This window comes from Bufo gargarizans, chromosome 3 (genome assembly GCF_014858855.1).
Source record: "Bufo gargarizans isolate SCDJY-AF-19 chromosome 3, ASM1485885v1, whole genome shotgun sequence".
Taxonomy (NCBI): domain Eukaryota; kingdom Metazoa; phylum Chordata; class Amphibia; order Anura; family Bufonidae; genus Bufo; species Bufo gargarizans.
This window is the reverse complement of record NC_058082.1, coordinates 38,489,075-38,502,950: the sequence shown is the minus strand read 5'-3', so window position 1 is coordinate 38,502,950 and position 13,876 is coordinate 38,489,075. Positions and strand designations below refer to the sequence as shown.

Sequence of the window (13,876 nt, the reverse complement as noted above, 5' to 3'; positions counted from 1 at the left end):
CAGCCTAAAGGAGTACACAGTGACACAACATCTCATCGGGGCCACTACAACTCCCATCCTCTTCAACGGTTCCTCAGGGGCTTGCTACACTACCACCGCTGGTCAGTATGAGGCAATGAAGTCACAGAAGAGGATAGTGCCAGGGGTGTAAAAAGCAACCATGGAGCCCCATAGTAAAACTTGGAATGTGGCCCCATTCCACCATAATTTCAGCAGCATGTTCAGAAAAGCTTACGATTGGTCTCCATAAAGCACACAGTACAGGAATAATGCACATAGTGATGTAATAGTGGAATAACGTGCACAGCAAAGTCACATCCATGTAACAGTATTGGCATAATGCACACAGTGATGTCACAATACAAAGAACAGAATAATGCATGTATGACATCACAGTACAGGGATAATGTAGTGATGTCATAGCACAATAAAAATAAAAGCAAAAAGTAACGGCGCACAGAAGAGATAATGCAAACGGAAGAAGTAATCATGAGGCGTCATAGTAAAACTTAGAATGGGGTAGTATTACATTTTCCATGACACCTTATGTCAGGGTGCAAACAGGCCCCATAGCAGCTGCTACCCTGGTCATTACGCCCATGGGGGACACCACACAAGCTAAAGGCCACAGCTGGACAGTGACATGTGCCACGTACAGCCTGGCACAAAAGGCAAAGCAAGTCATGAAACTCTTCTTAGAAGACAAAGGGAAAGCTGTGCCGCCATCTCAGTCCACAGATGAATGGATTGCATGCAATAAAGAGTCATGCGGAGGCATCCTTTACCAGCTAGGCAACGCACTTCCCAGCAGCTTAAAGGGGATTTCTGCTTTTACGTAAATGAGGTATAATGAAAAGTTCTGTCATTTACTAATAGAATTTATATATGAATTTTTCACCATTTTCAAGAGCTCTGCATGCTGTCAGTGGAGGAGAATAATTTACTTCACACCCAGAGGCGGAGTGTGTGTACAGACCTCTCGCAGGTTTGCTGCTGTTGTATCCAGCCTAGACTATCTTCTGTCAGCGAAACACATCAGCAACATTTTGTTACAATGTATCAGTGCAGGTAAATGTGCATCGGGTGTTTGCATCCTGGGTGGCAGATTCCTATGACCAGAGGACTGGGAGAGGGGCGACCCCTGTGATTACAGGTCACAGCCCATTTTCACCTCCACGCAGTGGACAGTGGGTATGGCGAGGCTCACACCAGGAGACGTGCACACATTTAATAACATGCCAATCAGCCGCTCGGTAGGGGTTTGCACCGTAGGGTTTTGGGAGGCCATTGTATGGCGCCATATGTCCAATACAGTCAGAACGAAGGGGGGGGGGGAATTTGCAGTTTCTAATAAGGATCAATCTCTACCCAGAGGGCACCCTCTTAGTACCTTGGTCAAAACTGCGTTAAATTCAGCGTAGTCCTAGGCCTTGTATGGCTGGAGGACCCCATGTTGGGCCGAGCACTGAAAATAGTTCTTCTGGGAGAAATCTATATGCATGGCGTGATCAAGATGTGTCACCACTAGATCCTCATTCACACATTGGGGCAGATTCTTGGAGTTTACACCAAAAAATATGCAAAGTAAATCACTTTAGATCTGCCTTAAAATAAAGATATATAAATTCAGTATAGGGTGAGGTCCCTGTGATGTCCCGGGGCGTAATCTGTGAGGCAGGAGGAGGACGACGCGGGGGGCGTAATCTGTGAGGCAGGAGGAGGACGACGCGGGGGGCGTAATCTGTGAGGCAGGAGGAGGACGACGCGGGGGGCGTAATCTGTGAGGCAGGAGGAGGACGACGCGGGGGGCATAATCTGTGAGGCAGGAGGACGACGACGCGGGGGGGGCGTAATCTGTGAGGCAGGAGGACGACGACGCGGGGGGGCGTAATCTGTGAGGCAGGAGGACGACGACGCGGGGGGCGTAATCTGTGAGGCAGGAGGACGACGACGCGGGGGGGCGTAATCTGTGAGGCAGGAGGACGACGACGCGGGGGGGGGCGTAATCTGTGAGGCAGGAGGACGACGACGCGGGGGGGCGTAATCTGTGAGGCAGGAGGACGACGACGCGGGGGGCGTAATCTGTGAGGCAGGAGGACGACGACGCGGGGGGCGTAATCTGTGAGGCAGGAGGACGACGACGCGGGGGGGCGTAATCTGTGAGGCAGGAGGACGACGACGCGGGGGGGCATAATCTGTGAGGCAGGAGGACGACGACGCGGGGGGCGTAATCTGTGAGGCAGGAGGAGGACGACGCGGGGGGCGTAATCTGTGAGGCAGGAGGAGGACGACGCGGGGGGCGTAATCTGTGAGGCAGGAGGAGGACGACGCGGGGGGCGTAATCTGTGAGGCAGGAGGACGACGCGGGGGGCGTAATCTGTGAGGCAGGAGGACGACGCGGGGGCGTAATCTGTGAGGCAGGAGGAGGACGACGCGGGGGGGCGTAATCTGTGAGGCAGGAGGAGGACGCGGGGGGCGTAATCTGTGAGGCAGGAGGAGGACGCGGGGGGCGTAATCTGTGAGGCAGGAGGAGGGCGCGGGGGGCGTAATCTGTGAGGCAGGAGGAGGGCGCGGGGGGGCGTAATCTGTGAGGCAGGAGGAGGGCGCGTAATCTGTGAGGCAGGAGGAGGGCGCGTAATCTGTGAGGCAGGAGGAGGGCGCGTAATCTGTGAGGCAGGAGGAGGGCGCGTAATCTGTGAGGCAGGAGGAGGGCGCAATCTGTGAGGCAGGAGGAGGACGCGGGGTAATGTCTGGAGGTGTGAAGAAGGGCATGGGGTGTATGAGGGGGCAATCTATGCAGAGCAATATATAGGGTTTCCTGCACCCGTGCCAAAGGTTCAGTTCGCCACCCTAAATACCCTGCTTGCCCAGGTAATCGGGCCTGTACACCCCCAGGTAACACCCATCTGTATGGGTTAAAGAGAATATGTGGAATTCTATAAATCCAGGGGCATGAGAGAAATGTTGCACTTCCACATGTCACATCTCTGTACGAACCAACTTTTTCACACCACATTTATGAATTTTCCGCGTCATTCCTATTTTTCCATATACCAGATACACGGTTGTGGGTGTTTATGGCACTGGGCATTGATGTGACACCGCGAGGAGAAGATATACCGTATCATACATAGGCGCTGTACACAGGGTTGCAGTCTTACCCCGGCACTGGCAGGGGGTGGGCTAGTGACCCCTCTGCCACAGAAGACACCACTATTATAAATGACACATGGTAGGCGGAGGTCTCCTTTACAGACTTTGTACTGGGACCCAGGAACTTCAGGTTATCCTCAACCATAAGATCTGAATGTAGCATTAGCCTCATCTTCCTCCATTACAGCGTATCCAACTCTGTCTACACTGCAGATGTAGCAGAGCTGAGTTTGTAACTTCCTGTGATTTTTTTATTTTTATTTTTTACACAGGAACGTAGGTATTCCCCTTTGTGTTTTTGCTTCCACCTTAACTCAAAATGAAACCTTAAAGAGTTAAGTGACAAACCCATCTCTGCTACATCTGCCTCACATCAAGTGTTTGGGTCAGCTGAGCCGAGGACATTGCTGACAATCACATATTATCCTGAACGGAGGAAATTAGAATCAAATGTCAGCAGATCCGATTACGAAACACAGGAAGAGAGAGACTCGTGATGAGAGGCGATGTCACTTTAACCCTTAAAGGGCCACAACAACCTAGAAAGCCATTGACACAGCCACTTAGGTCTGTACGTTGCCTCCTCGCTATACGAACCCTACAAATATAATGGAGCCTCTTACCTTCTGCTCAAAGTACAGGGTCTTGTAGGTGGGCTCAGACTGCACTACAGAGCCCAGCATGCACAGCAAGAGCAGGGAGCCCCAGCCTGACAGCCATGGAGATGCCATGTCTTTTCTCTACTGTCTCAGACCAGGGGATTCCCTGGCTGGATAGACTGGAGGGAGGAAGGACTATCCTAGGGAGGAGTCTCATCCTCCGCCCTTTTAACCACTTCACCGGCCGCTGTGGGGAGTGACAAAAACAGAGCTCTATGGCTCTTTAAATCCTTAAAGGGACACTAACCTTATAACCGTGCAGCAGCATTATAAGAGGAGCGGCTGATGTCAGTCACATGTAAACGTGTCCGGGTGGTTTCCAGCGCTGCAGATACGTAGCGATCAGGAGGGAGGCGATCGCCGAATCTGAAATGGCTGATAACAGAGAACACAGTATATTCATCTGCCTGTAAAATAACGACTGAATAGACTTTAGGTGTAATGTCCCTTTAAGGGTCCGGCACATGTAGGCTTATTACACCTGGTTAAAGACACCAGTATTAGCGGCCATTCACACGACCGTATATTTGAGTCCGCAATTTTGCAGAATAGGTGCGGGCCCATTTATTTCAAAGGGGCCGATAAAGACGCGGACAGCACTGCGTACTTCCGTTCTGCTGCCCCGTAAAAAAGATAAAACTTGTCCTATTCTTGTCCGCAATCACGGACAAGAATAGGCATTTCTATCATAGGGCTGACCATTCCGTTCCGCAAAATGCAGAACACACCTGGCCGGTATCCGTGTTTTGCGGACTGCAAAAACGGATACGGTCGTCTGAATGAGCCCTTAGAAAAGCCACAAGGTCGGTTCGGGGAACCTGTTCCAGACTTTGCATTGGCATCCTGGTAGTTCTGTGATGTCATGTGCCTGCACTTTACCGATTTCCTGTTTTCTTCCTCCCAGCATGCACACAGGCTACATGCACACGACCGTATGTGTTTTGTGGTCTGCAAATTGCGTATCCGCAAAAAAAACGGATGACATCCGTGTGCCATCCGTTTTTGTATTTTTTGCGGATCCATTGTAACAATGCCTAAAACGGACAGGAATAGGACATCTTAAAAAAAAATTGCAGGGCTATGGAACGGACATACAGATGCAGATAGCACACGGTGTGCTGTCCACATTTTTTGTGGACCCATTGAAATGAATGGGTCTGCATCCTATCCGCAAAAAAAACGGAACAGACACGGAAACAAAATACGTTTGTGTGCATGTAGCTTTAGGCCTCATGCATACGGCCGTTGGTTGGCAATCCATGACCGCAGGCCGCGTGCACCCCGCATCACGGATACGGACCCATTCACTTGAATGGGTCCGCAATTCCGGAGATGCGGAACGGAGTGACGGAACGGAATGCTGGAAGCACTACGGAGTGCTTCCCTGGTGTTTCTTTTCATGGTTCCACACCGCAAAAAAATATGACATGTCACGGACCCATTCAAGTTGAATGGGTCCAGCATGCTGCACGGATGTTGCCCGTGCATTGGGGACCGCAATTGCGGTCCCCAATGCACGGAACGGCCGCACAACGGCCGTGTGCATGAGGTCTTAATCGACTGTTCTCAGAACTCCTATAAAAGTGAATAGAGCATGCTGGGAGTTGTAGTTTCACAATAGCAGGAGTGTCAGGGGTTGCTGACTCTTGCTCTATAGACTAACATTGGCCTCTTTCACGCGGTCAGTATTTTTACATCAGTATTTTAACCAGGAGGGGGTCCGAAACACAAAAGAGGCACAGATATCTCTATTATACCTTTTTCTGTAGGTTCCACTTCTGGTTTTGGCGTACAAATACTGATCAAATACTGAAGCAAAACACTGACCAAATACTGACCACATGAAAGAGGCCACTAGCAGTAATAATTTGCCTTATAGCCCGTACTGAGGCCTTGTTCAAACGACAGTTTTTTGTTCAGTTATTTCCAGCACTTCAGAGCTGCACTCACTATTCTGCTGGTGGAGTCACTGTGTACATACATTACATTACTTATCCTGTACTGATCCTGAGTTACATCCTGTATTATACTCCAGAGCTGCACTCACTATTCTGCTGGTGCAGTCACTGTGTACATACATTACTTATCCTGTACTGATCCTGAGTTACATCCTGTATTATACTCCAGAGCTGCACTCACTATTCTGCTGGTGGAGTCACTGTGTACATACATTACTTATCCTGTACTGATCCTGAGTTACATCCTGTATTATACTCTAGAGCTGCACTCACTATTCTGCTGGTGGAGTCACTGTGTACATACATTACATTACTTATCCTGTACTGATCCTGAGTTACATCCTGTATTATACTCCAGAGCTGCACTCACTATTCTGCTGGTGGAGTCACTGTGTACATACATTACATTACTTATCCTGTATTGATCCCGAGTTACATCCTGTATTCTACTCCAGAGCTGCACTCACTATTCTGCTGGTGCAGTCACTGTGTACATACATTACATTACTTATCCTGTACTGATCCTGAGTTACATCCTGTATTATACTCCAGAGCTGCACTCACTATTCTGCTGGTGGAGTCACTGTGTACATACATTACTTATCCTGTACTGATCCTGAGTTACATCCTGTATTATACTCCAGAGCTGCACTCACTATTTTGCTGGTGCAGTCACTGTGTACATACATTACTTATCCTGTACTGATCCTGAGTTACATCCTGTATTATACTCCAGAGCTGCACTCACTATTCTGCTGGTTGAGTCACTGTGTACATTCATTACATTACTTATCCTGTACTGATCCTGAGTTACATCCTGTATTATACTCCAGAGCTGCACTCACTATTCTGCTGGTTGAGTCACTGTGTACATACATTACATTACTTATCCTGTACTGATCCTGAGTTACATCCTGTACTATACTCCAGAGCTGCACTCACTATTCTGCTGGTGCAATCACTGTGTACATACATTACTTGTCCTGTACTGATCCTGAGTTTTACATCAAGACACAGAGGCTCATATTGCTTTCTCCTTCTTTACTTTCCACCAATAGCAGCAAAGAAGAAATTTACATAATCATAACAATAAAGGATCCACCCCCTATCAGATCCTATAATAAGCAGTGTCCTCTTAGTAACTCCCTCTTTCTTTGCTGCTCCACCAGAGATAAGTCATTTCTGTGTTTTATGGCTGTGTTATTACATGTTTTATGAGTCTCATTGATTCTATTAACCTGTGTTTTTATTAAGGATTGTCTATTATACATAGCCTTCTACCCTTTTGCTGGGTTTGGTGTTTCCCCTCATTGTGGGTATTTTTCCTTATTTTGGTCTGTTTGCCCCACGCTTATTGCGTTTATCGCTTGGGGGTCTCTCCCCCCCCTCCCTTTTCCCCCCTGCCCTCCGTTCTTCCTCCCCTGCGTCGGGTTCTAGTGTGTTTCGCCGCTGTTTCTCTTGAGGGGTTTGCTCTGCTTTACCTCCTATCGCTGCGCCGGTCCTCCCCTCTGGTTATCGGCGCTTCAGGTGTCAGCGGCGGGTCCCGCTCGCTTCCCGCGGCTCCGAGATCTCGCGGGATCTCGGCGGCCATCTTGGGGAGCTCCCGCCCTTCCTATCGCGGGATTTCGGACGTCACTTCCGGTCTGGTGTTCGGTCGGTCGGCTGGCTGTGCTCCTGCTCCGGTTCGGCGGCGTCTGGGGTGATTAACCCCTAGTTAGTTTAGGTTTTCCTTTTCTATTCTTGGCCATTTTAGCTTAGACCTCCCTACTAGGTTAGGCCTTCAGGCTGGTTATATATATATATATTTACCTTTAGCCATATTATGTCCTCTGATCGCTCCCCCTCTGGGTCAATCCCCACCCCATGCACTGGGGACCCCGATATTCCAACCGTGAATGCGCAGGCCCTAGAGCTTCAACGCTCGGTCTCCAGCGCTATTATAGAGGCAATGGGATCCATGTCTTCTATGATCTCTAAAACCATCTCTCAGGCCCTAGCTGCCCATGCCCCTGGCCCCTCTATTCCCGCGCCTGTGCTTATGAGCCTGCAGCCTACCATTGTTGAACCTCCTGCACCCCAGGAGACTATGATTGGTGTGATCCAAGCCACCCATGATAGCGCGCTTAGATCGCGCAAAAGAGCCTTGCCGCGTCAGGCAGAACGGACGCAAAAGTGGAAATGTGCTAGAGCACAAACTGATGATATAGATTCGGATGTAGAATCTGATATGGAGGCTTATGCGGAGGCAAGCGGCCAATCTGAAGGGGAGATGGAATCTGAATTTCCAGATGATGCTGGCCCTAGGCCTTCCACCTCTGGGTCCGTGGGCGCCTCCGCCACTGCCCCTAACACGGTTTCTACCCTGGTGGACCCCTCAGGCATCCCATTATTTGATCCTGATTCCCTCCACCACCCTAGGTCGGCGGAGTGGCTGCCAGTGGCTCATGTGAGCGATTACCTGGAACATTGGGTGCGCCGTCCTCTTAGCAAAGAGGCGCGCAGCAAGCTCCGAGCCGAATGCCCCAGACCATTGATCCCCAACAAGGTCTGTGATACGCCATCTGTGGATCCAAAGATGACCCAGTTCTTGGCTAAAACCGGCTGGAACCCCCGCAAGGGGTTAGATTCCGCAATTAGGAGTTGTCAGGATAAACTCCTTGACATTTTTGGCCCCCTTGCCAAAATTTTTGAGATGGCCGAATCGGCCAGAGCGGACGGCTCTCCGATAGATCCGGAGGAGCTTACGGGCTGGATACAGAGGGCCATTTGTATCGCGGGCAGCACAAACTCCTCCCTGGCCATTGAACGGCGTAAAGCCATTTTGTTTAAAATTGACCCGAAATTGGCCAACCTGGCACTCACTGAGTCAGGAAGGGATGCTCAGGGTCTGCTGTTCGGGGATTCCTTTATTAAGGACCTCAGCAGATACGTAGGGGCATTTACCGCCCTGGACAAGGCCCAGTCCTCCATGAGAAGGGTCTTTCAGGGACGGGTCTCCACTAGGGCCGGCAGTAGTAGGGGCCGTCTGTCCGGCCGCTCCAGTTTCCAGGCCCGCAGCTCGGGCAGAGGCTCCTTCAATCAAAGACCGCCCTTCCAGGACCAAAGGAATCCTCCTCCGTTCTTTCCGGCCAGAGGCGGCCAATGGCGTTCGAGGTCTGTCCGAGGAAATCCCAATTTCCGAAAGTCCTTCGGTAAGTCTTCCCCCAGTGGGGGCTTCTTTGGTTCCTTGTGTAGGGGGCAGACTCCGTCTTTGTTTCCACGTTTGGTCCAGCATTACATCAGACCCGTGGGTTCTGACCACTGTACAGGGGTTCCACATAGAGCTCACGGGTTCACCAAACCTCATTCCTTCTCCCCCACCACTTCCCCTAGCCCCACCAGACAGAGAGCTCGTGGACTTAGAGCTGTTTTCCCTTTTTCAAAAGAGGGCGATCGAGAGGGCCCCTTCCGCCCCGAGGGGCGTGCTCAGCAACATCTTCCTAGTTCAGAAGAAAGGTGGGCAAATGCGTCCGGTTATAAATCTCCGGGCCCTGAACTCCGTGGTGCGCTACCGCCACTTCAAGATGGAGGGTATTCACCTCCTTCGGGACTTACTGATCCCAGGGGACTGGATGGTGAAACTGGACCTCAAAGATGCCTATCTGACGGTCCCGATTGCCGCTTCGTCCAGGGATCTCCTGCGCTTCTTGTGGAAGGGCGAAGTGTGGCGCTTCACTTGCCTCCCGTTCGGCCTTTCTTCGGCGCCATGGTGCTTTACCAAGCTCCTGCGTCCGGTCGTTGCCTGGCTGCGGAGTCGGGGTGTACGTCTAGTCATCTATCTGGACGACATCCTCCTTATGCATCAATGTCAGGCGGCGCTGCTTCGGCACCTTCAATGGACGTCGGACCTCCTTTCGGCTCTTGGTTTTCTACTGAACCCCGAGAAGTCCTGCCTCACGCCGTCTCGACGGATGGAATTCCTGGGCTTCACGGTGGACTCTGTTGCGGAATCTCTCAGTCTCCCGTCAGAGAAATTGCGGACGATCCGCAAGGAATTGAGACATGCCCTTTCAGCGTCGTCCCTGTCCCTGCGTCACCTGGCTCGCATTATTGGCCTGTTGGCCTCCTCCATCCAGGCGGTGTTTCCAGCCCCTCTCCATTATCGGGCCCTTCAGCGCCTGAAGATTGCTCACCTTCGTTCCGGGGCCTCGTTCGCGGACATGGTGGTTCTGGATCAGGAGGCTCGGGAGGAACTTCGTTGGTGGTTAGACAACTTGGAAGCCTGGAACGGCAGAGCGATCTTCGGATTTCAACCGGAATTCACGATAGAGTCGGACGCGAGTCTCCTGGGCTGGCGTGCCCACTGCGAAGGTGTCTCCACCGGGGGTCGGTGGTCGGAGGCCGAGGGCCGTCTTCACATCAACGCTCTGGAACTCCTGGCGGGCTCGTTTGCCATCCGCAGTTTCTCCAATGGCATGGCGCATGCCTGCATCCGATTACGTATGGACAATGTGTCGGCGGTCCGCTATGTCAATCACCTGGGCGGCACCCAGTCGGCTACCTTGGCACGACTGGCGAAGGAGTTTTGGTCCTACTGTCTCTCCAGGGACATCATGGTGCAGGCGGAGTACCTTCCGGGTCTACACAACGTCCGGGCGGATCGGAGTTCCCGCTGCTTCACGGACGGCAGCGACTGGAGGCTAGCGCCGGAGATGTTCTTCACGATCTCGGATACCTGGGGCCCTTGCGCCGTGGACCTCTTCGCGTCACGGCTCAATACTCACCTTCCCAGGTTCTTCAGCTGGCGCCCGGATCCGGAGGCGGAGGCGGTGGATGCGTTCCTTCAGGACTGGTCTTCGGCTCTGCAATACGCGTTTCCTCCTTTCGCCATGATCCCGAGGATGCTGCTGCAGGTTCGTCGTCAGGTTGCGGAGTTGGTGGTGGTGATCCCCTTCTGGGGGACTCAAGCATGGTACCCGGTTCTCCTGGAACTCCTGACGGACGTGCCTCTCCTCCTTCCGGGTCGGACGGATCTCCTCCAGGGCCCTCTGGGTGCTCCTCACCCCCTGCTGCTCGACGGCTCCCTTCAGCTCCTGGCGTGCCGGATCTCCGGACTCCCGGAGAGGTCGCAGGCATTTCGGAGGCAACTAGACGCCTCCTGGACAACGCTTGGGCTCCCGGCACCCGAAAATCTTACCGGGCAGCTTGGGGATCTTGGGTTAGCTGGTGCGTGGAACGGAACCTTGATCCCGTTTCGGCGCCTGTGACCCATTTGCTGCAGTTCCTTACATCCCTTTTTGAGGCGGGTAAGGCTTATCGGACCATTAATTTGTTCCGTTCGGCGATTTCTTCGACTCATCAGGGTTTTGATGGCGTTCCGGCGGGTCAACACCCTTCGGTGTCACGCCTGCTACGTGGATCACGCTTGGCTCGGCCTCCTCGGCCTCGCTTCACCACTACGTGGGACGTTTCCCTGGTCCTCTCTTTTCTCTCTGCGTGGCCCGTGAACGCGGCTCTTTCTCTCCGGCAACTGTCGGCCAAGTTGTTGACCCTCTTTTGTCTCATTTCTTGTAAGAGGGTTTCCGATGTCAGGGCTTTGGATCACGACGCTAGGTCCTTTTCTTCCGAGGGCGTCACGTTTAACATTACGCGGCGCACTAAGACTAATATTCGGTCTGTCTCTTATCCCTGTTTCCCGTCTTCCCCGGCGCTCTGTCCGGTAGCCTGTTTGCGGGAGTATGAGTCGCGTACTAGGACTCACCGCTCTGCGGACGTTCCGCAACTGTTCCTCTCCATCCGCCATCCTTTTGGCCCGGTGTCTAGTCCCACATTGGCGCGTTGGATGAAGTGGGTCATGTCCCTGTCTGGGATTGATACGGCGGTCTTTACCGCTCATTCGGCCAGGGGCGCGGCTGCCACTGCCCTGGCCGTTTCGGGGGCTCGTTTGGAGGACATTTTGCGCTTGGCTGACTGGTCTACGGCCACACCGTTCAGAGAATTTTATTTTCGTCCGCCCCCTCATGTGTTTTCATCGATTATTGATCAGCTTTGAACTTGCAATATGAGCCTCCGTGTCTTGAGGTAAAACTAAATGATTTTCCTATTTCATGACGTAAAGTCATAGTTTTATTAAAGACACGGAGGCGAGTATTGCCCGCCCTGGGTTGTTCCTGCCCGCCCTTTTGTGGTTTTCATTTATTGGACTGTTTACATTGTCGTTTATGGTTATTTATTACGTATACTTGCATAGTTGTATTACTGACTGTTTATGGTTCTGTTTTCAGCGACCTTATAATATACGACCGTTTCCTGGGTCGGTTTTTGTTCAATTTCTGCCTGCCTCTTACACTGGCTATATTATTTGCTTTGTTTCAGGTTGAAGGTTCCACGATGTATGGACTTCTGCGTTGTTCCCGGTTTCCGGAGGTGTTAGCCATGTTGGCTTGAGTTCTACGGCGTGATGGACCGGTCGTTTATCATTCTCGGATCCAGTTCCGGTTTCGGTTCCAGTTCCGGTTATGAAGTTGGTGTTTCGGTTCCAAAGAAAGAGGAAGTTACTAAGAGGACACTGCTTATTATAGGATCTGATAGGGGGTGGATCCTTTATTGTTATGATTATGTAAATTTCTTCTTTGCTGCTATTGGTGGAAAGTAAAGAAGGAGATAGCAATACTCGCCTCCGTGTCTTTAATAAAACTATGACTTTACGTCATGAAATAGGAAAATCATTTAGTTACATCCTGTATTATACTCCAGAGCTGCACTCACTATTTTGCTGGTGGAGTCACTGTGTACATACATTATATTACTTATCCTGTACTGATCCTGAGTTACATCCTGTATCATACTCCAGAACTGCACTCACTATTCTGCTGGTGGAGTCACTGTGTACATACATTACTTATCCTGTACTGATCCTGAGTTACATCCTGTATTATACTCCAGAGCTGCACTCACTATTTTGCTGGTGCAGTCACTGTGTACATACATTACATTACTTAGCCTGTACTGATCCTGAGTTACATCCTGCATTATACTCCAGAGCTGCACTCACTATTCTGCTGGTGGAGTCACTGTGTACATACATTACATTACTTATCCTGTACTGATCCTGAGTTACATCCTGTATTATACTCCAGAGCTGCACTCACTATTCTGCTGGTGGAGTCACTGTGTACATACATTACATTACATATCCTGTACTGATCCTGAGTTACATCCTGTATTATACTCCAGAGCTGCACTCACTATTCTGCTGGTGAAGTCACTGTGTATATACATTACATTACTTATCCTGTACTGATCCTGAGTTACATCCTGTATTATACTCCAGAGCTGCACTCACTATTCTGCTGGTGGAGTCACTGTGTACATACATTACTTATCCTGTACTGATCCTGAGTTACATCCTGTATTATACTCCAGAGCTGCACTCACTATTCTGCTGGTGCAGTCACTGTGTACATACATTACATTACTTATCCTGTACTGATCCTGAGTTACATCCTGTATTATACTCCAGAGCTGCACTCACTATTCTGAAAGCTTCAGAGCAGAAACCTCCTGCTTGTTCAGTGTCTGCACAGAGCTTGCTCTGGCAATGTGTGTTCTGGTTGGTGTCATCTTTCCAGCAGACGTGTACAGTAACCTGCTGTAGCTGTCAGTGCCCCTCTGCATTAGAGTAGATGATCTGAGCTGTTAGGGGCCGGTCGGAGAACATGCTTGCTGACTGTTGCCAAAAGCTTATGTAAAATGATGTTCAAACTCCACACTTTAATATCAGGCTACAATTTGGTAAAATACTGTAGAACTACAAGCTCCAGCATATCAGCTGATAATTCCCTAGGCTGCCTGTTCATAGAAAGCTGCGACATATAGAGAAGAACTAAGAAGGTTGAGCTGGAACTTGTAGTTCACCACAGACAGGAGAGCCATACATGTAGTAAACCTGCTTTTCTAGGGATTTGGGATCTGTGTACTCCCCTGCCCCACCCCCGCAGCCTCCAATGCATAATTCATTACAAATTAATTACAGGTCAGCGACCGTTCAATGGTAAGAAGTCACATGACCCCAGGAAGAGCCTGCGTCCATTGCGTCCAGATCTGAGGCCGCTCATATACAGTACA

The 13,876-nt window shown here is 50.8% G+C and overlaps 1 protein-coding gene across 2 annotated transcripts in view; it reads right to left on the bottom strand.

Moving 5' to 3' along the window:
• The window catches only part of LOC122931912 (prolylcarboxypeptidase), a 45,347-nt gene extending 41,418 nt beyond the window's left edge, over window positions 1-3,929 (bottom strand). For both annotated transcript variants that reach the window (XR_006388251.1, XM_044285990.1), the window contains exon 1: window positions 3,777-3,929. The gene's annotated coding sequence lies outside the window, so the exon portion shown is untranslated. The remainder of the gene's footprint in view (window positions 1-3,776) is intronic.
• Window positions 3,930-13,876: the final 9,947 nt, after the last annotated feature.